Genomic DNA, 27939 nt, shown 5'->3' with positions numbered 1-27939 from the left:
TTCTTTTTCAGAAATATAAGTGTTTAAGAAGAAATTTCCCTCTCATAATGTTTTTTTATTTTATTTTATTTACTTTTGTCTGCATTGGGTCTCCATTGCTGTGCGTGGGCTTTCTCTAGTTGAAGCGAGCAGGGGCTACTCTTTGTTCCAGTGTGTGGGCTTCTCATTGTGGTGGCTTCTCTTGTTGCAGAGAACCGGCTCTAAGCGCGCGGGCCTCAGTAGCTGCGGCTCAAGGGCTCTAGAGCACAGGCTCAGTAGTTGTGGCACACGGGCTTAGTTGCTCTGTGGCATGTGGGATCTTCCAGACCAGGGATCAAACCCATGTCCCCTGCATTGGCAAGCGGATTCTTATGCACTGGGCCACCAAGGAAGTCCCTCCCATAATGGTTTTAGCTGTATCTCATTGTTTTAGACACATAGTGTTTTCATCTTTGTTTCCCAATCTTGTTTGAACTTACAATTCTGACTTTCTTTTGTTCTCAAATGGAGTTTTAAAATTTGAGGAGGGGGTGCAACTAGAGATTATCATACTAAGTGAAGTAAGTCAGAAAGAGAAAGACAAAACTTATATGATATCACCTATAGGTGGAATCTAAAGTATGACACCAATGAACTTATCTATGAAACTGAAACAGAATCATGGACATAGAGAACAGACTGGTGGTTGCCAAGGGAAGGGGGTTGGGGGAGGGATGGAGTGGGAGGTTAGGGTTAGCAGATAAGCTTTTATATAGAGAATGGATAAACAACAAGGTCCTACTGTATAGCACAGAGAACTATAGTCAATATCCTATGTTAAACCATAATGGAAAAGAATATTTTTAAAAAGAATGTATATATGTGTATAACTGAATCATTTTGTTGTATAGCAGTAATAAACACAACACTGTAAATCAACTATACTTTGATTTTAAAATGAGTAAATAAATTTTCAGGAGGGTTTTTTAAAATATTTTATTTATTTATTTATTTGGTTGCACTGGGTCTTAGTTGCGGCATGCGGACCCCTTAGTTGCAGCTCCCTGGCTCCTTCGTGTGGCATGCAAACCCTTAGCTGCCACACGCATGTGGGATCTACTTCCCTGACCAGGGATCGAACCCAGACCCCCTGCATTGGGAGTGCAGAGTCTTAACCACTGCACCACCAGGGAAGTCCTGAGGAGGGGGTTTAATTTTTCCATATGGTTGGGTTTTTGTCTCATTTCTACTTTTTAATTTCTGGTTTTATTACTTGGTGGTCAAAGAAGTCTCTACTATTTCTACTTGGGGGAAAATTACTGATATTTTCTTTATAGCCATGGTCAAATTTTGTAACTCTTCTCACGGGTGTTTCAATGGGAGACATATTCGCTGTTTACATATCCATTTGTTTGCACGATGCCGTATTATCACTAATATCAACCTGATTCATTATTTGATTCGGATCCTCTGTATCCCTTTGTGACCTGTGGCTCTTGGTAAAGCCCTTTAGCCAGTGTGGTTGAGCTGATTCATCTCTGTTCAGCTGGCATTGTACAAGGGTGATATCAGAGTGTGATTCTCACCTCTCTCTCCTCACCTTGCCCTTAGCTTGTTGGCTTGATATAGGAGCCCAGCTCGGAGAATTACAAGGGTGGTAAAGTTACAGGGTCATCCTTACAGCACTGGTTCCCATCAACCCAGGGCGTGAAGACAGTCGCAAGGTGTGACCTTCCCTAACACTCTTGAGTCCTCTTTTGCTCTGAGTTCTCATCTTTCCAAGTAAAGATGTTGGCCAGACCCTTCCAGACCCTCTTACTTACTTTTAGGAAATCTGTACCTACTTAATATCCAGGAGATAGGCAGGGACTCTCCATGTCTTCCTTAAATGGGTTAGAGATATCTCTGTGCGTCTGGAAGGTACTCTTGCCAATTTGCTCAACTCTGCCACATTCATTTCAGATGACATGTGCTTCTGTTACTTGCTCCATCAATTTGTCTCTGCTGCTGCTGTTGTCCACCTGAAAGGTGCTGGAGAGGGTCAGCGGGGCTTTCACTCTGCCACCTTTTCCTCCTCATACCCATCAAAGCCAATTGCTTCTGTCTCTTGCCACGTTCTATGAAAGCCAATAGCTGGATCCTCACTAAATTGAGAGACTGTGTGCTGGTGTCTGACTCAAAATAAAAGCTATTAACTTTATGGATCCTTGGGGACACCTCAAAGGTCATTCTGAAACTAGAGTTCAGCGGGAAGCCCATGTGCTTGCTGATGAGGACAGACAAGGCATGTTAAGATGCCTTTGAGAGAGAGCACAATGGCTTCAATCATATGTCTTGAGGACAGAGAGATTCTCTCTATTGTGTCTCCCACAGGCAATTCGAAGTGGCTTCTACATAAGCAGAAATCAGGCTGCTCTGGTTTAATAATATTCCTCTTATTTTCCTGAGCAATACCAAGGAGTCAGTTGAGCTGTCTATAAACACAGTATTCTCAAATTATTTTTGCTTTTTCTTTACTATTTTACCTTTCTCTTTCTCCTTCCCATTTTGTTCTTTTTTCTTTCTTCTCCTGCTCCTGTAATAAATTTGAAAGCATCAGTGTTTCTAATGTCCAGGAAGTGTTTTTATGACTCTTTTTCTTTGCTTTAGAACTTATTGGCTCTTTCTTTAACCATAATTCTCACCTCCTCATAGTATTTTACAAAACAGGAAAGTTCTATTTACTGTAACTGGCAATTATTATATAAACATTCTTCATGTGTATTGGTCAGGTTTCAGCATGTTGTGCTGCAGAACAAACAACCCCAAGATCTTAGTGGCTGACCACCACAGTGGTTTATTTCTCACTCACGTGACATGTCAGTTGCAGCTCTGTGCCAAGTCCTCTTCATTCTGGATCCATGATGCAGGAAGAAAGGGAAGATCCAAGTGCAAAAGGGACAAACTAGCCAAATCGAATCCCTTTTAGAGGGCTTTTCCAGGAGCCCACCCTTTCCTGGTTCAGGTGGGTCACTCAGCAGCCTCCTACAGCACAGGCAGCTGCTCCAGCACCTGTTCCTAGTCTACAGCAGCCAGAAGCACTGAAAGGCCGGTAGCTTCCTCCAGCACCCCCACCTTTGGCAATTTTGTATTCAAGTGCTTCCATTGAGATACCTCAGTGGTATCAGGATAGCTTTCCCTTGTATGATAGAGGGCAGTTTTCTGGCAAGTTCCACTAGGGCAGACCTCAGTAACTTCTCTGCTGTTCAGTGAACCATAGCTGTGCCCAATCCAACAAAGTCTGGACCTCAGCACTGGGGGGAGGGCATAGGGGAGGGAAAGCTCTTTCTCAGCCCTGAGAGTCATGACTGCTCCTTATATCTGCTACTTCACCTGTATTCTTCAGAGTTCTCTTTACCTCTTACTAGGCAACCCCTCATTACTTCAATCCTCTGTTATAGTCAATAATTCTTTATATTACACTTTCCCTATTCAAATTACCATGTGGTTTTTCTCTCCTGATTGAATCCAGACTAATACACCAGCCCAGCTTTGTGGGCTCACATCTCATTAGCCAGGACTAGCTGTCAGTGCTGGGAAATGTAGCTCTTTAGCTGGGCAGGTGGCCACTTCAACTAATCCAGGGTTCTGCTAACAACAAAGAAGGAGAGTTGGGGTCTTGCATAAACAATGTGCAGCGTTGACCTCAACAGAGGTACATATTGATAAGGATGCCTTCCAGATCTCCAGTCAAACTTCTCTGCTTTCTAGGACATTTCCCTTGACCACACCCATTGGTGAAAATCCCCACCTTCCCACATCTCCAGGTGAACATTCTTACCTGTCCACGTCTCCAGGCTCATTTCACACCATCCTCTCCGATACCATGGATCCCTTCCCTTGAAAATCCCCTCAGTCCTCTTAGAAAAGGATTAAATAAGCGGAAACAAATTCAACAAGTATGATTTGCTCTATTATGAGCATTACACAGACTGAATGTCCCACAGTGTCCCCCTGAAACAGGTGGGAAGGGGGCAAGGCACAACCTTTAAAAGAATGACATAGCCTTTGGATGTGACATAAACTGGTTAGAACCAACTAGGTCCAAGATGGCAGAAGATTCGACTTCCAGTATACCTTGAGCTTCATTTTATGCTCACTGTAATACATTAGCATATGCTAAATGACACCAGGGCCATGACAGTTCTGAGACTAACCATAAAAGGCCAAAAAGTGGGCGGTGCCCCAATTCCTGGGAATCTCCACCCCTTCTCCAAGATAGTTGGAATAATCCTCCCACTCATTAGCCTATGAAATTACCCAGCCCATAAAAACTAACCACCCATATTTCAGGGCCTCTTGCCTTCTGAGATGGCCCACGCTCTGTCCGTGGAGGGTGTTTCTCCCAGGGCCACTCTCGCCTTTCGAGACACACCATACTCCATCTATGGAATGTGTACCCCTCTAAGTAAATCCACTTTTTACCTATTGCTTTGCCTCTCACTGAATTGCTGAGACATAAAGACCCTGAACTTCAGTAGGTCCTGAGACCAGATATGTGATTTTAATTAAAAGACAGTGGATTCAAGTCCCCGTCTGGGTTTTGGCCAGGTTCGAGTCCCGGCCCATGGGTTCAAATCCCAATCTGAGTTGTGCAGTTTCACCCCAGTCTTTGAAAGCCCCTCAGTCCCTCCAGCCTCTCAGAGTCTCTAGACAGCCTGCCCACTGGCCCTCTATGTGCTGTGACCCATGTCGTGTCTGCCTCCCTAAACAGTTGAAGCCCCCTTAACAGGGGGACTGACCCAGCATCTGTCCCTTGCAGCTCCCTGCCCAGTCACCCTGGCCCCCAAGGCAGGGAAGAGCATCCCCTCCTTTCTCAGGGCGCTCCCCAAGCTCTCAGAGCCTGGGTCTGAGACACAGACATTATTGCTCCCCGTCTGCAACTCTGACTCAAGCACAAGTTCCAGCCAAGACGGAAACAGGAGGTAGTGATGGGAACTTGCTGTGTGACTGTGGGAAGGTTAACAATCTCCTTCTCAGGGGCAGCTGTGAGAGTTAAATGAGAAGGTGAGAGTCTTGCTAGTCACACAGTAAGTTCTCAGTAAATGCTAGTTGGGGTATTATGATTTTTACAGTTGCTTGGCTAGCTCTTCAGAAAGAGGGGTCTCTCACCTCGAGGAGTTTAGGAACCTCCAAGTGAGTTCTGACCACTTTGAGGTCCTGGGGCATCAAGAGAAGTCACTCTGGGGCTTCCCTGGTGGCGCAGTGGTTGAGAGTCCGCCTGCCGATGCAGGGGATCCGGGTTCGTGCCCTGGTCCAGGAAGATCCCACATGCCGCGGAGCGGCTGGGCCCGTGAGCCATGGCTGCTGAGCCTGCGCGTCCGGAGCCTGTGCTCCGCAACGGGAGAGGCCACAGCAGTGAGAGGCCCGCGTACCGCAAAAAAAAAAGAGAAGTCACTCCGAAGGGACAGGAGGGGAGAGCAGCTTAAGCAGCCAAGCTCTCCTGGTGGATGTTAACTTGAATTCACAGGAAGTTTCACACGGAGATCTTTCCAGAAATGCAGAAGCTGCATTGAAAGTGCACACTGCACCGCCATCTACTGGCCATGTCTTGGAAGGAACGTAGACAAGTAGACAACTGGTCACACTGCTGCTGGTTAATCAAGTAGATTCCTGGCCCACACTCTCAGGGGTACTGGGGTGTCTGCATGTTTATCGAGTCCTTCAGTGGATTCTTGTGCAGGTGGTCCAGTGCCCCCCAGCTCTTCCCACGAGGGGACCCTATTTTAAGGCATGAACAAAAATATTCACAATGATGTGAGGCACTGAAATGCACTCTGGCCCAAAACACAACCTGAATCTAATTATGAGGAAACATCAGACAAACCTAAAGAGAGTGACTGGCCTATATATCCTCTTCAAAAATGTCAAGGTCATGAGAGACAAGAAGACTGGGAAACTGTTACCAGGAGACTGTTACAAGGAGACTAAAGAGAAAGGAAAACTGAATGTAATATATGATCCAAGAGTTTCATTCGTTATGTAGGATGTTATGGGACAGTTGACAAAATCTGAATATAGTCTGCTGAAAATAGTATTGTATAAGTGTCAGTTTCATGATTTTAATCATTGTACTATGACTATATAAGAGAATGTCCTTGCTTTTAGGGAATACACACTTAAGTGTTTAGGGGTAAAAGGCCAACGGGTTTGCATCTGACTTGCAAACAGTTCAGGAGGGAAATTTATGTATATATATGTATAATATTGATGAAGGGTGTTCAGGAATTCTTTGTACTCTTTTTGCAACTTTTTTAGCAGTCTGAAATTACACTAAAATAAGAAAAAAATTTTTCACAGCCCTACTGAGAAAATAGTGACATAATGCCACCATGAATCAGTTACACATTAAAACCTCACCTTTTTACAGAGCACTTAGTAGGTGCTGGACATGTGCTTTTCATGGTTTATCTCATTAAATGCTCACAGCAATCCTATAAGAGAAATGCTACTATTACCTTCCAATTTTCACAGGAAGAAAGCTTCACCTCAGAGAGGTGAAGTAATCTGCCCAAGATCACACAGCCAGTAGGTGATAGAACTGGGATGGGCTCTGTCAATCCAGAGTCATAAGAATCCAACTAGCAGCACGTAGGGTCCACAACACTAGAAGACACGGTTCTCATTATTGAAAGGACTGAGGACCACTCCTGCAGTTGCCAGATTGAACTCCACCATATCCTCCAAACATACCTGGGCCTTGACTCTGCCTCTGTGCAGACCATTGCTCCTGACTGCCTTTTTTGCTGTCTTTAGTGTCCCTCCCCTACATCCTCTTCTGGGCTGAGAAACCTCTTCCCCCATAGCTCCTTCTCAAGCCCTGTACCTAGGAGGGACCTGTCCCTGCTGTGCAGTCCCACAGCCCTATACTTGTCCTTCTCTCAGAGAATATCCTATTCTCCATCTCCCGCTATAATCCTTTGGCAGAGGCAGAAGAGGGAAGCTATTGCTGGCTCCAGCTCTGCACTCAGACAGACCTGGATTTGAAACTTGGCTCTGCCGTTTACTGGCTGTGTGATCTTGGGCAAGTCACTTCACCTCTCTGAGCATCTTATAAGTAAAACAGAGCTATGATAACCCAACTCATTATAAAGAGAAAGAAAGATGAGCTATATAAGACATTTCCTATAATATCTGGCAAGCAGCAAGTACTTAAAAATGTTAATTACTATTCCTGTGTCCTACCTCCATAATGACTGTTTTAAATTTTTTCAGATAAATTATTTATAAGCTTGTGACAAAGTTTTACTTTGATCATGCCACAAAGCCAAGTCAGAGTTCCCTTTTGTTAAGGACATTTCCCAGGAAAACAGAATGGTTGGATAAGCATTATTAAACTTGTATCTTGAATACAAGATAAAGAATGTCTGATAATCAGCTGAGTGTTTGGGTAGCTGATTTCTCCAAGGAGGTTTTAATCTTGTTAGAGTTTATCAGAAAATTGCTTAAACATTTATCAAGAATGCTAATTTCCTCCCAGAAGGAGATTGTGAATTGCATCAAGCAAGAGAGTTCTATACCAGATCGTGATGGGAACACTCTGCTCTTAATCAAACTCATAATAATCCAGGCTGACATTTCGTGGGGGTTCACTATACACCCAGCATGGAGCTGTGTCACAGGCCTAGCCTTGAAGCAGATCCTGGACGTATTTTGTCACTGTGCCCTGTTCTGACTTAGTTCAGTCAGACTATGCAGGAGGCTACAAAATGCTGGTGGAATGTGTGAACGGGAGCAGCGGCCATCACGTCCCAGGACTTTGCATGATGTGGGACACACACCCTCTCCTGTCCTGCACACCACCAAGATGGAAACAAACAGGTTTCTGAGAGTAGAGACCATCCACTGTTCCCCCAATATAATGGGATGTAAGTACATGACTTGGTTAGGCTTTCTGGTTCAATACTGTCAAGAAAGTCCTTTACCAGCTAGATGACAAAGTGCTTAATTCTGGCCACAGAGCCTGGCAGAGAGACCAAAGGCTCATTACCAAGCATGGATGCCTTTCCTCTGGCAGACAATAAAGAGCTGGATCCAAGCTGCTCATTAGTTTCTTTAGGGATTTGTTGGACATCTTGCTACTACGTGAACCAACAGATGGACTTGGCTGTTGGCCACAAGGATATTTAAGAAGGAACGGATCTGCCTACCCATTGTGAGAAGCAAAACACTGTGTCTGAAGGGGGTGCACTGCCTCCCATATGGTTTGGGGATGAAGTCAGTGGTCTTCAAAGTGGGGTCCCCTGACCGGCAGCATCAGTATCACCTGGGAATTTGTTAGAAATGCGAAGTCTTGGTCCCCACCCCAAACTTACTGAATCAGAAACTCTGAGGTGGGATCCAGCACTCTGTGCTTTAACAAGCCTTCTAGGTGATTTGGATGCAAGTTCAAGTTTGAGTTAAATTGGGTTAAGTTGTAATACGTTTTCCTCTGTCTTCTCTGGCTTCCCCACATCTTCTCTTCCTCCCCATCATCTCCCATCTTTCTCCTCTACAAACCAACACCTTCTCATAATCTCCTGGGATTGAATATAAGTACTCAGCTGGGTTGTGAGACCATCCGTGGATCACCAAGAAAGACGGAAGATTATCAAACTCCAGAAAATTGTCACATTCTCCCAGCTGAACGTTTGAGAACAGGCCTGCCTGGATGAGCTAGAAGACACCTTGATGGCGTCTGAGGCCACAGCACCACATGCTTCTGAGGCAGAAACAAGATCAGGCCAGAGTTTGGGGTCTGTGCTGTCCTGGAGCCAGCCATGGCTGCTCAGAGGATGTTCAGAGCAAAATAGCTCAGGGAAAGAACGGCCACTGGGAGAAGAGGTGAAGAAATGGCTGTAGGTGACCACAAAGAGGCCTGGCACAATGCAGCCATGCAGAGAAAAATGCAACAGCGACAGGATGGATCTATGGAAACACACCAGCATGTACTGGGCTCTTGAATGGATTTCCTGCAGGTCTGGGAGCTGATATTCAGTGGATGTTCAAGGAAAGGGTGACTCCTGAAGGCTGGAGAACTTGGGACACTCATGTGACACCTACAAAAAGAAGGCACAGTCAACTGATTCTTTTAATAAACATTTGCAATTCACCATGGCACATGCTGAATTTTAGGCAGAGGGCAGATCTGGTACCTCACTCTGGTACTGTGGTCCCTTCTAGCAAGCTCTCCATCCAGCTCCACAGCCATCTCTAGGTCTACTTAGACCACTTAGGATCCCAGGCAGCTCAGGGAAACTAAATTTCAAAGCCTCCTGCTATGGACAGAGTTATGTAACCCCAAAATTCGTATGTTGAAGCCTAACCCCCAGTGCGCCGGTATTTGGAGTAAGGAACTAATTAAGGTTAAATGAAGTCATAAAAGGGAAGCCCTAATCTGGTAAAATGAGTGTCCTTGTAAGAGACACCAGCCATAAAAAAGAATGAACTTTTGCCATTTGCAACATCATGGATGGACCTGGAGGGTATTATGCTAAGTGAAATAAGTTAGATAGAGAAAGTCAAATACTGTATGTTATCACTTATACGTGAAACCTAAAATATAAAACAGGTGAATGAATACAATAACAACAACAAAAAGAGACACCAGGGAGGCCACTCTCTGTCTCTGTCTGTCTCTGCTATGTGAGGACATGGTGAGAAGGCGGCCATCTGCAAGTCAGGAAGAGAGACCCCACGGGAAACCAAATTGGCTGGCACAATAATCTTAGACTTCCTGGCCTCCAGAACTGTGAGAAAGTAAATTATTTTATTTAAGCCACCCAGTCTATGGTATTTTGTTTTGACAGCCCAAGATAATGAAGATAGCTCCCTCTGCCTGACCTCACCAGGCTGTCCAGCTGTCCTGGATATACTACAGGGTAGGACAGGGGATAGTTCAAGAAGTGGCTTCTTTCAGATTGCTAAATGGGAAGCAGAGTAAATGATTTCCCTCCTGTCCTCAGTGTTCCCTCTAATGCACCTTTCCCCCTGTCCACAGAAGAGACACCTTGGACCCCTCAGCCCTCTGTCCAGGATCCAGTCTCCCTCACCAGTGGGCCAACACTAGCCTTGGGACATCCCAGATACTGCAGCCAGTTGTACCAGGAACTGGTCCCACCACCAACAGGCTGACACTAAATCTGAGACTCCCAGCCCCACAGTCACCCACTCCAGAACCCAGCCCTGCCCACCAGTGAGCCAGCACTAGCTCCAGAACCACCCCAGGATCACAAAGCCAGCAGCCCCATGACCCAGCCCTGCCAGCCAACCAGTGGCTGGCAGCCTCTACACAAGGTAGGGCCTGACAACAAACGAGACCAAGTGCCGGCCACACCTACCAGGTTGCCCACAGCAGTCAGTCTGCCACAACATGGAGCCCAATTAGTGGGCACCCCTAGAGCATATAGCTCTGGTGACCAGAGAGAGGAGTGTGCTGCTGAGATCCATAGGACGTCTCCTACAAAAGGCCACTTCTCCAAGGATGGGAAATGTAAACAACCTACCAGATACACAGAAATAAAAAGAGCAAATTAGGCAAAATGAGGTGACAGAGGAATATCTTCCAAATGAAAGATCAAGATAAAACCCCAGCAGAAGAACTAAGTGAAGCTGAGATAGGCCATCTACCCCACAGAGAGTTCAAGGTAATGATCATTAAAATGTTCAAAGAAGTTGGGAGAATATTGGATGAACAGAGTGAGAAGTCAGAATTTTTTAACAAGGTTAGAAAATATAAAGAAGAACCAGAGGTGAAGAATACAATAATTGAAATGAAAAATACCTAGAAGGAATTTCTAGAAAATTTCCTAGGAGGAGTCAACAGTAGACTAAATAATACAGAGGAATTGATCAGCAAGCTGGAAGACAGATTAGTGGAAACCAATGAAGTTGAAAGAAAAAAGAATAAAGATTAAAAAGAAATAAGGACAGTTTAAGAGATCTCTGAGACATCAAGCATATTAATATTCACATTATAGGGGTCCCAGAAGAAGAGAGAGAGAAAGGGGCAGAGAACATATTTGAAGATATAATAGCTGAAAATTTCCCTAACCCGGGAAAGGAAACTGACATCCAGGTCCAGGAAGCACATAGAGTCCCAAACAGGATCAACACTAAGAGGACCACACCAAGACACACTGTAATTAAAATGGAAAAAAATTAAAGGGAGAATATTTGAAGCAGCAAGAGAAAAACAACTAGTTACATACAGGGGAACTCCAATAAGAATACCAGCTGACTTTTCAGCAGAAACTCTGCAGGCCAGAAGGGAATGGCATGACATATTCAAAGTGATGAAAGGGGAAAGCCTACAACCAAAAATACTCTACCCAGCAAGGCTCTTTTCATTCAGACTTGATGGAGAGATCAAAAGTTTTACAGGCAGGCTGGGCTTCCCTGGTGACGCAGTGGTTAAGAATCCGCCTGCCAATGCAGGGGACGTGGGTTTGAGCCCTGGTCCGGGAAGATCCCACGTGCCACGGAACAACTAGGCCTGTGAAGCACAACTACTGAGCCTGTGTGTCTGGAGCCTGTGCTCGGCAACTAGAGAGGCCGCGATAGTGAGAGGCCCGCGCACCGCGATGAAGAGTGGCCCCCACTTGCCGCAACTAGAGAAAGCCCTCACACAGAAACGAGGCCCCAACACAGCCAAAAATAAATATAAAAATAAATTAATTAATTTTAAAAGAAAAGACCTAAAGAAGAAATACATGGCGAATATCTTTTAAAAAAAAATAGTTTTACAAGCAGGCAAAAGCTAAGAGTTCAGCACCACCAAACCAACCTTATGAGAAATGTTAAAGGGACTTCTCTAAGTGAAAAAGGAAGGACCACAACTAGAAACAAGAAAATTACAATGGGAAAAAATCTCATTGATAAAGGCAAATACACAATAAAGGTAAATTAGCAGTGTGTAAAGCTACTGTGAAGGTTGAAAGACGAAAGCAGTAAAATCATCTATGACTGCAATAAGTAGTTAAGCGATACACACAAAAAAAGATGTAAAATATGATGTTGAAAACAGTACATGTGGGAGTGGGGAAAGTAAAAAAAAAGGTGGGGAAAGTAAAAATGCAGGGTTGTAAAAATGTATTTGAACTTAAGAGATCAGGAACTCAAAATAATCACATATAGCCGCGGAGCGGCTAGGCCCGTGAGCCATGGCCGCTGAGTCTGCGCGTCCGGAGCCTGTGCTCCGCAACGGGAGAGGCCACAACAGTGAGAGGCCCGTGTACCGCAAAAAAAAAAAAAAAAAAAGAAAAAAAAATCACATATAGATTGCTATATACAGTGGGGGGAATATAGTAAATAACTATGCAGTATCTTTGTATGGTGACATATTGTAACTAGACTTATGGTGGTGATCATTTTGAAATGAATAGAAATACCAAATCACCATGTTATGTAACAGGAGCTAACATAGTGTTGTAGGTCAGTTATACTTCAAAAACAAACACATAAACAAACTCAGAGAAAAAGAGATCAGATTTGTGGTTATCAGAGGCAGAGGGTGAGGAAAGGGGGAACTGAATGAAGGCAGTCAAAAGGTACAAATTCTCCATTATAAGATGAATAAGTACTAGGGATGTCATGTACAACATGATAAATATAACGAACACTGCTGTACGGTATATATGAAAGTTGTTAAGAGAGCAAATTTTAAGAGTTCACATCACAAGAAAAACTTTTTTTCTATTTTTTTTTTTTGGCTGCATTGGGTCTTTGTTGCCACACACGGCTTTCTCTAGTTGCAGCGAGCGTTGACTACTCTTCATTGCAGTGTGCGGGCTTCTCATTGTGATGGCTTCTCTTGTTGCAGAGCACAGGCTCTAGGTGTGTGGGCTTCAGTAGTTGTGGCACGCAGGCTCAGTAGTTGTGGCTCGCGGGCTCTAGAGCACAGGCTCAGTGGTTGTGGTGCACGGGCTTAGTTGCTCCGTGGCATGTGGGATCTTCCCAAACCAGAGCTTGAACCTGTGTCCCCTGTGTTGGCAGGCGGATTCTTAACCACTGTGCAACCAGGGAAGTTCCTCTATTTCTTTAATTTTGCATCTATATGAGATAATGAATGTTCACTAAACTTATTGTGATAATCATTTCATGACGTATGTAAGTCAAATCATTAGGCTGTACACTTTAAACTTATATAGTGCTGTATGTCAATTATATCTCAATAAAACTGGAAGGAAATTAATAATAATAAAACATACATACTACACAAAGCAATCTACAGACTCAACGCAATTCCTATCAAAATTCCAATGGCATAATTCACAGAAATAGAACAAACAAGTCTAAAATTTATATGGAACCATAAAAGACCCCAAATAGCCAAAGCAATCTTGAGAAATAAGACCACAGCCAGAGGCATCACACATCCTGATTTCAAACTATATTACAAAGCTGTAGTTATCAAAACAGTGTGGTATTGGCATAAAATCAGAAACATAAATGAATGTAACAGAATAGAGAGCCCAGAAGTAAACCCACGTGTATAAGGTCAATTACTTTACAACAGAGGAGCCAAGAATACACAATGAGTAAAGAACAGTCTCTTTAATAAATGGTGTTGGGAAAACTGGAAATATACATGCAAAAGAATCAAACTGGACCCCACTCTTACTCCATACACAAAAATTAACTCAAAATGGATTAAAAACTTGAATGTAAAACCTGAAACCAGAAAACTTCTAGAAGAAAACATAGATGGTAACCTTGACATCAGTCTTGGCACTGATTTTTTGGATTTGACCTGAAAAGCAGAGGTAACAAAAGCAAAAATAAGCAAGTGGGACTACATCAAATTAAAAAGCTTCTGCACAGTGAAGGAAACTGTCAACTAAATGAAAACGCAACCTACTGAATGGGAGAAAATATTTGCAAATCATGTATCTGATAAGAGGTTAATAATCAAAATAGATAAAGAACTCATAAATTCAATGGAAAAAAAATCTGATTTTTAAATAGGCAAAGGATCTAAATAGATGTTTTCCAAAAGAAGATATATATACAGATGGCCAACAGGTACAGGAAAAGATACTCAACATCACTAATCATCAGGGAAATGCAAATGAAAACCACAATGAGATATCACCTCACACCTGTTGGAATTATTATCAAATAATATTTAATAATAGCTATTATCAAAAAGATAAGAAATAACAAGTTTCGGCTCGACATGGAGAAAAGGAAACCTTTGTGCATGCCCTGTTGGTGGGAATATAAATTGGTGCAGCCACTATGGAAAACAGCATGGAGTTTCCTCAAAAATTTAAAAATAGAACTACCATATGATTCAGCAATTTCACTTTTGGGTATTTATCCAAAGAAAACAAAACCACTAAAGTGAAAAGATATATGCACCATGTTCACTGCAATATTATTTATAAGATATAAAAACAACCTAATTGTCCATCAAAGGGCGAATGGATAAAGGAAATGTGGTATATATATTCAGCTATAAAAAAGAAGGACATCTTGCCAGTTGTGACAACATGGATGGACCTTGAGGGCATTATGATAAGTGAAATAAGTCAGACAGAGTAAGACAAATACTGTATGATGTCACTTATCTGTGGAATCTAAAGAAAGAAAGGACAAGCTCATAGATACAGAGAACAGATCAGTGATTGCCAGAAGTGGCGGGCAGGGAGTGGACAAAATGGATGAAGAGAGTCGAAAGGTACAAACTTCCAGTTATAAAATAGATAAGTCATGGGGATATAATGTACAGCATGGTAACTCTAGTTAATAATACTGCATTGCATTTTTTTTTTCTGCATTGCGTTTTTAAAAAGCAATTATTGTGTTGGCCAAAAAGTTCGTTCGGGTTTTGTATCATCTTACAGAAAGACCCAAACGAACTTTTTGGTCAACCCAATATCTCATACCATTTTCAGGAAGATGACTTAAGTTTCTTTTATGATGGTTGTCAGAGGCATTTTTAAGAAATAACCTAACTTAACTTTCACTTGTGTTCGTGAAATAAGCTGGATTTAGTTTTGCTTGTGTGCTTAAATGGTTTTGTCTGCTCAGGGAATTCTCAAGTCCAGTCTCCATTTTGTATTTAACACTTCTTTGAACCATTGTTTGTAATATGCAGTCCGATCTAAATTTAAATAATACAATGGCAATGAGACACATGGGGAAGTCTGCAGCGTCTGCAGTGGGGCTTCTGGGGAAGTTTTTCATTTCTAAGAAAGAGACACAAGGAAGAAACAGTGTTTCTGTTTTTCCTGTGGGTGCTGTCATGTCAGGATACACCAAAGCAAACTTGATACCCACCAGAGGATGGTAACACATGGCGATGAGCAGGTTCAAGAGAAACACGGGGAAGGAGAGCGAAACCAACAGCACGCTGTGCCTGCAGCCCAACTTAACACTGCACCTCTTGTCATGACAGATGATAGATTTTCTTATTGCCCAAGCCAGAGGGCATCATGGATTTTGATTCCTTGCTGCCAAAATCCTGATACCCACCCTACTAAAATGTAAGGTCCATAGGGTAGCAGCTCTGCCTGTTTTGTTCATGGCTTTATCCCCAGCATCTAAAAGACCACCCAGCACATGATAGATGCTCAATAAATCCTTGGTAAGGAATTAATGGATGAATTTGCTAAGTGGAAATAATGATATCCATTTGAGATAATAGACGTGAAAGTCCTTTGAGAAATGGAAAGCACCAGGCATAACAGCCCATTATTTACTATCACTGTTAACTGAAAAGAGCAGCAGCCACCATTCCCGACAGAGGGGTTGGCCTGAAGCTCTCTGGTCATGCTCAGCATCTACCGCTATCGCCCAGCACCTGCACGGTCCAGTGGGCCTCAAGTATCAGGCCCTCCCTCCCCACCTTCACAATTTTGCCTGAGCCAAAGACCATCTGTACCACTATGAACTATTTCATTAAGTCCGCTTTACATTAGCACGCTCTTTAAACTCAGTTTCCTCCTAAACAATAACATTCATGAAACCACAGTTTTGACACCCTGGTTATATTTTTTCCTCAAATAGACTAAAATAATTCTCTAACTATCAAAACTTAAAATATGCATTCAGGAATCATCTAAAGTGCATGTTGGCAAACATTTTCTATAAAGGACAGATAATATTTTCAGCATCATGGACTATATCTTCACAACTATTCGATTCTGTTGTAGTGTGAAAGCAGCCATAGGCAATGGGTAAATTCATTAGTGTGACTGTGTCCCAATAACATTTTATTCTCAAAAAAAGATGGTGGGGACTTCCCTGGTGGCACAGAGGTTAAGAATCCGTCTGCCAATGCAAGGGATACGGGTTTGGACCCTGGTCTGGGAAGACCCCACATGCCGCGGAGCAACAAAGCCCCTGTGCCACAATTACTGAGCCTGTGCTCTAGAGCCCGCGAGCCACAGCTACTGAAGCCCACGCACCACAACTACTGAAGCCCGTGCGCCTAGACCCCGTTCTCCAAAAGAATTGAAAGTAGGAACATAAATGGCTATTTGTACACTGATGTTCATAGCAGCATTATTCACAATAGCCAAAAGGTGGAAACCACACAAATGTCCATCAACAGATGAATGTATAAACAAGATGTGATAGATACAAACAATGGAATATTATTCAGTGAATACAACTGACATGCTATGTGAGATTTTTGGCAAGGATGGTGAAAGATAATGAACCAACGCCAAATATTATCCTGGAATGCTTGGTTAGTTAGCGAAGAAAGTTACGATTTTTCCTGCAGATTACTGTATCCAATCTACTGCTCTAATCATGGGCTATTTGAAAAAAACTTATTATAAAAACTTTCCAGTCTCCTTGGCCCCTCCTTCTCTGTTTCTGCATCTTTTGGCAGCAATAGGTTCCCCAGTTTCTCATGGGTTTTCCTGACCAAGGTCATTGGACAACCCTGCCTACTTTCCTGGATTTTCAGGGTAGAAGCATGTCCCCTCCAACCACAAAGGCCCACTTCACACACCACACACCACGCACACACACACACACACACTCTCTCTCTCTCTCTCTCTCTTCTCCCACTGGCAGGAGGCATGTCTGCTGTTTTATTTTTAATGTCAGCAGACACGTAGGTAGATTGACAAACAAGGCTGAGCCTGAGAACGGATCGTTGTCTGGAGGCTGGGAGTGACAGCTGACACACACTTATTTAAACGGATCAGCTGGTCCCCTTGCCTTCTGGACTTCTGTGTTAGCTAGGCCAGCACCACAAGCAGGCAAGTCTTCCTGAAGAAGTACACCACCTGCTGGGCCTCACGCCAGGGCCGGGCCCATCATAGGATACCCTAATAAGCATCATACCTGACAAGCTTAGAAAAAGAATCGATGATGCTTTGGATTATAGGTGACAGACACCCAGCTTGCCTGGGTTTATGCAGAATAATAGACTTGATCAGAAAGTTCTTGTAAGCAAAAGCCAACATTGGCGGGAAGATTTTAAAGGCCTGACCAATGTTTCTCATGCATGTCCTGTCTACAACCAAATTCCGACAAAACTGAGGACAGTCTGAAGCCAGAGCCCAGGGTCCCTTCAACCTCCTCCAAATGGACTGCATTCAATTGTCGCTTAACAATGGGACATATGTTTTGGTCATTATATGTCTATTCAAGAAAGGATCAAAAATTCCTCTTGTGAGAAAGTCACAGCTTTAACAGTGACCAAAAAAGTTTATGTTGCAACAGGCGAATAAATCTGACTTTATTGTTCCCTTGTGGTCTTTTATCAGATGGGTTTTATCAGACTATTCAAGTTTTCTTTCTCTTTGAGGCAACTTTTTTGGATGTTTTCTAGAAATGTGCTCATTTTGTCAAAGTTAAAATTTTTTTTTTGGCCGCGCCATGCAGCTTGCGGGATCTTAGTTCCCCGACCAGGGATTGAACCCTGGCCCCGGCAGTAAGAGCACTGAGTCCTCACCACTGGACCGCCAGGGAAGTCCCAAAGTTTAAATTTTTATACGTGAAAAGTAATCTGTATTTTTTTAATCCCAGTTCTGTCCTATGTCCTTTTCCCTTCCTGAAATTATTTTTCTTCATCAGTTTCATGACTTTTCAAAGAACCAACTCTTAGCCATGTTGATTGTTGTTGTATTTTTGCCCTCTGCTTTAGTTTCTGCTCTAATTTTTATTCTCATTACTTCTATTTTTTATTACTTATTAATAAAAATTATTCAGCCTTTCTTCTAATATAAGCACGTGAGGCACAAACTTCTTCAGAATTACTTTAGCTACATCTCACAAGTACTGGTATGTAGAAATTTTCATTATCATTCAGTTCTAAGTAGTTTCTAATTCCCCTCCGGTTTCATCTTTGACGAGTTATTTTTGAACGTTTTAAATTTTCCAAATATATGGATTTTTCCAAACCCATTTTTGTTGTTATCGTCCTTAATTATACTGTAGTATGATACAAATGTAATCTGTATAACTGATTCTTTGGTATTTGTGACTTGTTTTGTAACCTGGAACATAAAAAGTATTTGTAAATGTAGGTGCTTGAGAAAAGCATATATCTTCTAATTTGGGGGTATATGTTTCTAGATATTTATTAACCATTGCATTATACATATCTTAAGTTGTAAAAGGAGGGGAACTATTTTTGCTTTCCTGGAAACTTCAGCATTATACCCTGAAAGCCTCAAGGCCGAAAAAAGACAAAAAAAAATTGAAGAGGAAACTTCAATAAATAATAATGGCTATCAGTTATTGAACACTTTCTGAAGCCACACCCTACACAGGCTTCCACATACAAGTCTGTTTAATCCTTACCTCACCATATTCCTGTGGAGGTGTGGTTCTCATTTCACAAGGGGAAACGGAGGTCAGGTGATGGAAACCCACATTATGTCACCCTGCTGGGTTAGACCCCAGGTCTGTGACTCGGAAGCCAGTGCTCTCACACCCCCTCCGGGCTGATGCCCCCAATTTACCCAATCCCCCCCCATAATCACAGGAATGCAGCGCCAGGCACAGCAACCCTCTTTGGACTCCTCAAATGACAGCCTTTCTGTAAAGGTGTCCCAGCAACTCCTTTCATGGAACTCAACGCCTTGTTTTCTAGACTGGCGCTGTCTGAACTTCCTGCAGTGACGGGAATATTCTATGTATCTGCACTGTCCAACCCCGCAGCTACTTGTGGCTACTGAGCACTTGAAATGTGGCTGATAAAACTGAAGACCTGAATTTTAAGTTTTATTAAAAGAGCCACAAGTGTCTGGTGGCTTGCCATAATGGACAGCAGTTCTAAGCAAGCTCCAGGAGGCACCCCGTTTTGTTTAAAGCTGCATCCCCAACACCTACAGTGCCCAGCACTGCACGTCCTGTAATGTTTGGTGTGTGGAGACATTATCTATATATTTATTGGTGACCCCTTTTAGGGCACAAACTGTCTTATTCACCATTGTACCCCTATGTCTAGTATAATGTCTGGTTAATCTCCCACCAGCTGCTCCAGCGAGGCCTAGTTTCCCAGCCAAGGTTTGTGCCTTACTGACCTTAAGCCTGGTGCCTGGGTCACCCTGGATGAATGCTCTCCTCAGATCTCCTCAGGCCCTACAGACCTGGGATGGCTCGTGCTTCACACACTGCGGTAGAACAGGGCTAGCATGATGACCAGTGCCCGGGGTCCCCAGGAACACTTGTTCAGGACTGGCCTGTGTCCCGCTGCTGCTGTTCCTGCATGGCAGCAAACATCACGCTCAGTCACAGCTAGCTCCAGTGGACCCAGACTCCTTCTCTTGGCATCTTTCCAGGCAGCTACAACCAGCTGAATAAAGGTGGCAAACAGAAGTCAGAGGACAGTCCTCGGAGTGAGACAGAAAAAGGACTGCCCACTTCTGGAAGCCTCTACCAGGAACTGGCTAGCAGGGCAGAACGTTTCAGCCATGAAGAATGGCTAGCAGGGCAGAATATTTCAGCCATGAAGAATGCCTGCCCCTGCACAGACCTTCAGGGTGTCAAAGCCACCAGGCAGGCCTGACAGCCTGAATCCTGCCTCAGCTTAGCCAAGGTGGTTTCAATTCCAAATGCAGAAACTGGACAATTAAGTAGAGCCTTTCATCACAGCCTTTGGGACATACTTCCTCATGTAGACGCCTCCATCTATAAAATGGAGATTAAGAAGTTCACATACGTGTCCTCAGTGCAACTGTTGATTTTACCCCAATTATCTCCAAAAGACTGAGTCCACCAATGGCAGCTCCACGTTCACCATTCTCACCTTTACTCAGTAACCTGTCCTCTCAAGTTGACACCATGTATTTTACACCCAGATAAGTTGACCAACTTGTTCCAGTTTGGCCAGGACTTTCCTGGTTTTGGCAATAAAAGTCCCATGTCTGAGAAAGCCCTCAATTCCAGGCAAACTAGGCCAGTTGGTCACACAAGCAGGTACGTACTCATTAGCCAGGCACCCACAGCTACCCCAAGACATCAGCACCTGTCTCACTCCGGTCCCCATCACCCTTCCCAAGCCCTGGCCTGACTGTTCCTCGATGCCCTCAACTCTCACAGGTCCTAACCTGAGCCAACCACCAGCGTTTGTTCATGCCCGTCCTAACAGAACACCTCAAACAACAGCCCACGTGCCAAGCCTCAGGAGCAGGACGGAAAGGCTCAGAGTGGAAACAGGATTTGGCCTGTGACCCATTTTCTCCCTGCCCAGCCTCGCTGGCACGTGGCTTGTTACTGACTTAAAACGCAGGTGGGGCGGGTGCATACGGTTTACTGAATGGATGGGTGGAGAGAAAAGTGATGATGATGAGCAGCTGCCAGCTCAAGAGAAAAACTCTTGGTCGCTGAAGTCACACAGGCATGGCAGAGGGACGGGGAAAGGCCTTCCCTGTCCATGGCACCCAAGGGCACTGCTGTCGGGACTCAGAGCCAGCTGAAGGGGGCCCCAAGCCCCCAGTCCCAGCGCTTTGCCCTGATTTCTCGTGCTGAGTGAACAGTTCTCCCATGACACTCTGAGCAGGCGGCGGGGAGCTCTTCATGTGTGGACTGCACTCTCCACTCTCTGCCCCGCTGGTGTCCACGAACAAAAGGAATCTACAAGAAAAGACAGACGAGACCAACGGTTGGGAGTTCCCATTTGCATAAACTCAAACCAGCCAACCCTCTGGCGGTGGATTCCCAGCCCGTGGCATTAACTCACCTTGGGGAGAAATACCAGCAATGCCAGATCCCAAGTCACCCCAAAGTCACTGACTCATGGCCTTGGGACTTCCTCAACGATCTCCAGATCGAACGCTGACCTAGGAGGGAGAAGAACCATACAAGCATTTAATCTGCAGCACCATCTTCTCCCCAAGTAACATCACTGAGAGGGTCCCAATAGACTAGGCCCTACTAGGTATCACCAGAATAGGACTTCCCTGGTGGTCCAGAGGCTAAGACTCCACGCTCCCCAATGCAGAGGGCCCAGGTTCGATCCCTGGTCAGGGAACTAGATCCCACATGCCGCCAACTAAGACCCAGCACAGACAAATAAATAAATATTAAAACAAACAAACAAAAAATACTGACCTTAGATATCACCAGAATAGATGGGATAATAAAGGAAAACACCTCAAAGGTTCGGTTTTTAGAATAAACAATTTTCTTTCAAACAGTTCCCAATAAAGGCAACTGGCCAGATACACCAGAGCTCAGTCTGATCTCACTGTCAGAAACTTTGACACCAAGTTCCCACTGCATCTTGATCAAAGGATGGACCATTGTCCTCAGCAGTTCTCCCACCACTGTCATTACTTCTCTGCCCAGTCCATCCCAAGGCCCCAGCAGCTGTCATCCTGTTCTGCAAAGACCCACTTAATATGCCCACCCAAGAAAGGCAAATGAAAGAGAAACTTCCAGAAAGACTCGTTAGGTGCCCAGATGGGTGAAAATCAAGACTGCCAGGCCCATTTGAAGGAATAATGAGAAAATATCATTAATGCTTGAGGACACTACACAAGTGACCCACAACTCAACGTGTGGGACTTTGCACCCAGAGGTTTAAAGTGCCAGGTCTGGGATGGGGGGGGACGGGGGGTAGATAAAGTCTTTTCAAAATGGTCACCACCAGCCATTAAATGCTCCAGGCTGGCTGAGGAGCCCCAGGACCAGGGACTAGGCTGTGGGACAGGACAAGCCTCTGATGCAAAGGGGCAGAGGGCAGGTTTGAAAGACAAGGGAAGTCTCAGATTTGTTAGACGGCTACTGAGGACCAGGTGGTTCACAAATATTAGTCTCACTACCTTCACATCATCATGAGATGAGAACAAAAACATCTGGCAAAACAGGATCAAACAGGAGAAACTCGAATGTAGATGGAAGAAAAGGAGCCCTCAGGCCAAAAGTGGGGGGTGAGTGGGACCTGACCTCACCTGTTGTCTGGGAGCCAGACATGCCTCTTGGGAGCACCACGTTGCCCCTGCAGAGTCTACTAAGTGAAGGCGCCGGGGCAGAGTTGCGGCCTCCACCCAACACATCTGCAGCGCAGAAAGGCAGAAGGGCAGCCCCCTGCTGACGGCTGACTACACGGCGGGAGAGTCCTCCTGCCGCACCACATCCTAACATGAACCAGAAAGCAAGCCTTAAGTCTACAGACACAGACTCACAGATCCACAGGCCTGGAATTTCTTCTCTAGTGAACACCTGGGGTCACCCTTTTTAAAAGAGAACCCACCAAAGCACAGACTAAAAGCAGGGGCGACAAAGAGGTTGGTGAGTCAAAGCACTCTTCTCTCTTCAGTGACTGACAAGAGAACTCCTCGGGCTTCTGGCAGACCATGACAAATGGAAGCTTTCTGAATGATTCAGAATTGGTAGAACCCCTCTTTGCTCCTACATCTGGCCCACCTTTATTTTTCTTTCGACACTACTGGCTGCTCCTGGAGAAGCAATACACATTGTGCTCAAGAAACAGTAAAGGGGGGCTCCCCTGGTGGTGCAGTGGTTGAGAGTCCGCCTGCCGATGCAGGGGACACAGGTTCGTGCCCCGGTCCAGGAAGATCCCACATGCCGCGGAGCGGCTGAGCCCGTGAGCCATGGCCGCTGGGCCTGCGCATCCGGAGCCTGTGCTCCGCAACGGGAAGAGGCCACAACAGTGAGAGGCCCGCGTACCGCAAAAAAAAGAAAAAAAATAAACAGTAAAGGGAAAAAAACCAAAAGAGTAAAGGAGCAAAGTCAACACACAAACAAGCATGTCGGTCATGGGCTGCCTTGAATAATGTATTATGGGTTGTCCTCCATTCCTGTTAAGTTCATAGAGCAGAACCCACGATTTACAGTTCTCCCATGTGCCCTTCAGCATTATCTGAACTTATTCCAGTGTGAGGTCCAAATACAAATGTATGGACTGGTTTCTGTCCGGAGGCTCCTTTACTTCAAAGACAAAGTGAACCTCCACAAGTCCGGGGCCCAGCCCGGTCACCATATCACATGTGGGCCGGCAAAGGCCCGTGCGCTGAAGGAAATGGCAGGACCAAAAAGCTAGTGTGTGAAAGCTCCAGGGTTTGGAGGGGACAACTGGGCCCTCCAAACACGGGGAGAGGCTTCCAGTGACTCCTGTCCCTGCACTATTGGTGACCAGGGCACGGGCAGCCCACGATCACTTTCGATGCAGGAACAGAAAAGGGCAGAAAGAGCCAGGAAGGATGGGAGGCTGGAGCAGGGGCCTGGGTCAGGGAGAGCAGCCCAGCCTAGCCGAGTCCCAGCAGTTTCTGTCATGTCCTGCCAAGACCCCACAAAACCTCTCTGCCAGCGGGAGTCAACACACTTCCAGCATAAAAAACTGCAAATGCTTTCGGGCTGAAAAGATCAGGATCATGTGATCATGGCAACACCATGAAAAATTTTTTAGAACTTTTGCTGCTATCCCAGCTTTGCTCTTCAGATGAAGATGTGGAGTCTGAGATGGGGTCACAGCGCTAGACAGGTTGAGAGGCGGGAGCGGTCTCCATCACAACGGTACTTGCACTGACACCCCAGGGCTCGGAAGGGAGATGCCCCGGGGAGCCCTTCACCCAAGCAGGTTTCTAGGGCCCTCCCCTAGGCATGTGGGGGACTGCCCCACAGCAGGATGCTACTGTCACCACACTTCCCCTTACACGATCACCCAAGCCCCAGAAAGCACACACGTGACTTTACAAAAAACACAACATTCCAGAGAAAGGTCCAAAAGCCTTACCTGGGGCCCCGGGGCCTAGAGCCTGGCTGACACGAAGATGACGCCTCCTGTGGAGCCTCTGTGCACACAGACCCAGCTGCAAAGGGAAATCGGTGAACGGGCACTCACAGCAGGCCCTGGGGGATGCACAGAACACTTGGCACAGCAGCTGGCAGTCTCTAGCACCCACGAAGGCAGGCTGTTACTGCAGTACCTGAACGGCCACACTACGGTCTCAGGAACAAGGATGATTTAACCCTAGGAGGGGGTCTGCAGGTCATCTGTGACAGGAATAATACCTACGTTACTCTATGTGCCAACTGTGATCAATTTGCTGCTAGCCAGTCTGCAGGCTGTGGCTGCCTGGCAATGACTAGAATGGACCGGGAGGGGTAACAGGTGGGGGGAGGGCCCCGTGCCTGCTACGTAGTATAAGGGCGACTTACATATGCATCCTCAACTATACTGGGCTTTGTCCGGGTCGGTCACTAGAAAATCACCCACAGAGGACCACGGGGCCTGCTCATGACCAGGATTAAGGCAGATTATAGTAAGTCTACCTTTCATTACAGAAACAATTCCAGTGGAGAAAAGGAGGCTGACCCGGCAGGCTGGCTTGCTGGAGGGCTTGGTTCCCTGACACTCTGCAATGGGAGGAGCCCTGTCACCTCACAACAGATGGGTCATCTCCACCTCTTTGGGGTTTTTTTGGTCCAGGTGCTGTGCATCAGGCACCAGACGCAACGCAAAACAAGGAGGCGCTGCCCTCAAGATTACAGCATAAGGGGCCCGATCAGCAAATCAACACTTTCTAGGCGATCAGCGCTGAGGGGCGGGGCTGAGGATGCGGGATGAGGAAGGGGTGCGATGGGGAACCAGAGAAAACGTCCAGAGGGGAGCCCTCCACTGCCAGCCCATGAACTGCTAAGGCAGGGCCCTGTTCGGGAACAGGGGCACTCAGCGAGCACACAGCGCCAGGGACCAGGAAGCAACACAAATCAGTGGGAAGAAAGACATGTACGAAAGCTCCAGAGTTTGCAAGGGACAGGACTGAACCCTCCAAACACGGGGAAAGGCTTTCAGCAACTCCTCTCCCTGCACTATCAATGACCAGGGCACGGGCAGCCCACGATCACTTCCGAATGCAGGGGCAGAAAAGGGCAGTGAGGCAGCGGAGAAGGGAGGCCACTGCCAGCATCCTGGGAAACGGCCTGGCCTAGCAACAGACCAGCAGACAGGTCACTGACCAGACTTCCAGCCTAAGATGACAGAACCACCCGATTATTCACCAGTCCCTGCCAAGAGCTGAAGAGAAGACTAATGGCAGAAACACTGAGAACTCTTAGGTCCTGAAGGAATGTGTGTAAGTGGCACCAGGATTGAACACCTGACAGAATTCTCGCTCAGGCTCACAGAAGAGCACTTGGCTGGTCACTGGATGTGAATCTCTGTCCTCTCAACATCACAGCAGCCTCCATCCAGGCGCTCAGGAGCAGAAGGGGGCCCAAGCCTCCACTGCACCCTCGCTCTCCACACCTCAGCACCCAACATCTCTGGCCTCACAGCCTGCACACAACTCAAGTACTAGAGAACGGGCGGGACACCACTTAGCTGGGACTCAGTCCCGGCTCTCCCTGACGACACGTCTCATGCAACAGCAGCCATGTGACACTCCCGCAGGGGACAAGAAGCCATCACGTGATCTGCCCAACTGGCAGGAAACCATTATGCTCATCGACAGGAAAACACGGTGTGTGTGTTGGGGGGATTCGGGTCTTAGGCAATGAACGCACTACAGCCTGACTCTCTCCATCCTCGGACTGCCTCATGCTTGGTCACTGCTAGTCACTGAAGGCTGTCCTGTATGGAAGGGACAAGTATGGGTCCCCTGAACATGGGGAAAGTCTTGCAACTTTTCCTTGGCCCATATTACCAATGACCAGGACACGGGCAGCCTGTAACCACTTCAAATCCAGAGGCAGAAAAGAACACAGGGCTGCTGAGACTGGAGACCAGGGTCAGAAGACCACAGCTGTGGCAAGACCCACTCCCATTCTCCTTTTTTAAAGCCTCAGAGAAACCAGCACCAAGCCAGGCAGAGGGCACTCAACAGACACCAGGTGCCAGGAGACATCGAAAGAGGCGCTGGGGGGAATTCCCTGGAGGTCCAGTGGTTAGGACTCCGTGCGCTTTCACTGCCACGGCCTTGATTCAATTCCTGGTCGGGGAACTAAGATCCGGCAAGCCGTGCGGTGTGCAGTAATTATTAAAATAGTAAAATAACAGAAAGGCGGCGGGAGGACGGCCGAGTGGGACAGCTCCAGAGTTGGGAAGGGACAGGAGTGAACCCTCCAAACACGGGGAAACGCTTTCAGCAACTCCTCTGCCAGCACTACCAGGGACCAGGGCACGGGCAGCCCATGATCACTTCCGAATGCAGGGGCAACAAAGGGCAGAAGAAGAGCCAGGCACAGGAGCCCATGTCAGCAGCCGGCTCTCCGCCCAGGCAGGGGAAAGCTGCCCAGCCAAGCCCGGGACCCCAACACTATCCTCACTTCATGGAAAGACTCCATCTCCCCTCATCAAGAGGCCACAGGAAGACCAACTTCTCCTAAAAATGCCTCAAGTACTCCTCCACCCACAAAATACCAACTAAGTACCTACTAACCACTTGCCAGGCACTGGGGGTTCAAAGACACAGACCAGGCCTCTGCCCTCCCGACTGCTTGCTGTTTCCCCCCTGGAAGGAAAGGAAAGCTCAGGAGAATGGAGTAACTCACCCGAGGTTCCACGGCTAACGAGGGGCTGCGTCAGCATCTGAACTCAGGCCTTTCTGGCCCCCAAACCCAGCCCCACTCTCCTGCACAAGGCTTTGCAACACAGTTCCCAGAACCCCCCTGAGCCCAGGGACCACCCCGTCTGCAGCGGGGCAGGAAGGCCACGGCCCCCAGTTCAAGGCCCTCAGGAGCAGCACTTGCCCAAGGGGCTGGGGCGCCCTCACTTTAAAGCTCAAATACCCGTTTGTTAAAAGGAGGTTTCAACACTTTCCCTTAAAGCTTATTAGGGGGAAATGGGCTAACGCTCACCAGAGTATTTGGCCGGTAACCAACGAACGGCTTTGGGGCCTGAAACGCTAGAGTCGGAGGTGATGGGCAGTGAATCAGGGGTTCTGGCGCCCCTCGGGCCAGGTTCACACGGGCTCTGCACGACCCCCTGCGGGACCTCGGGCCCACGCGTCACCCGACCTGTCTCTCAACATCAGCGGGCACAAGTCTCCCCTCGGGGCGGGTGAGGCTCCGAACCGGCGCCGGCCGGGGGCGCGGTGACCCGAGGCCTCTTTGTCGAAGACACGAGGGCCGAGAAGTCGACATGTGGCCCTCCCCGCCCCCTCGGGCCTCAGTTTCCCCTTAGGGTGGGGGGAGGGGGCGGAGCAGACCACGTGCCCAGCGCTCCCCTCAGTAACGCACCCGGGTCGCCGTGAGAGATGGCGCGGGACAGAGGAGGAAACACTGCAGCCAGTGCGGGAAGGTGCGGATGTCCGCGGATGTTGGGAGACGGCGTGGATCCAAGAGAAACAGAAGCCACCGGAACCGGGAACCTCCTCCACCCGCTCTGCGGCGGCGGAACTGCAGCAGAGACGAGGCCTGCGGCGTCGCCGGGAGCGGATCCCTCGCTCGCGGTCCTGCAGCGACCTCTGGTGGATCGGAGCCGGAGTTCTGCGTCAGGATGACTTGGTAATTTCCAGAAGCAGTCTGAAATTTTGAAAATAACATTCCCTCACCTGTTTTGCTTTTCTGCGTGTGTTCTGTTTGTTG

General features: G+C 46.5%; 2 long non-coding RNA genes across 7 annotated transcripts; both read right to left on the bottom strand.

The window, feature by feature from the left end:
* Positions 1 to 3673: 3673 nt before the first annotated feature.
* LOC307198241 lies at positions 3674 to 11116 on the bottom strand. The gene is made up of 5 exons (XR_013831591.1): positions 11030 to 11116; positions 10317 to 10477; positions 8919 to 9035; positions 6358 to 6431; positions 3674 to 5718 (listed from the first exon to the last, which is right to left on the bottom strand). It is a non-coding gene; the product is annotated as an uncharacterized lncRNA (long non-coding RNA).
* Positions 11117 to 13104: 1988 nt separating this feature from the next.
* On the bottom strand, positions 13105 to 27722 carry LOC307198239. 6 transcript variants are annotated; one of them, XR_013831587.1, is made up of 6 exons: positions 27592 to 27684; positions 25729 to 25835; positions 24146 to 24303; positions 22341 to 22526; positions 21128 to 21227; positions 13105 to 21021 (listed from the first exon to the last, which is right to left on the bottom strand). It is a non-coding gene; the product is annotated as an uncharacterized lncRNA (long non-coding RNA). The 6 variants fall into 6 exon arrangements; XR_013831585.1 differs by having other exon boundaries at positions 24146 to 25984; positions 27592 to 27722; XR_013831586.1 differs by having other exon boundaries at positions 24146 to 25835.
* Positions 27723 to 27939: the final 217 nt, after the last annotated feature.

The sequence above is a fragment of the Stenella coeruleoalba genome (genome assembly GCF_951394435.1).
Source record: "Stenella coeruleoalba genome assembly, chromosome: 15".
Lineage (NCBI taxonomy): Eukaryota > Metazoa > Chordata > Mammalia > Artiodactyla > Delphinidae > Stenella > Stenella coeruleoalba.
The sequence above is the reverse complement of the archived record's forward strand: the minus strand, read 5'-3'. Positions and strand labels throughout refer to the sequence as shown.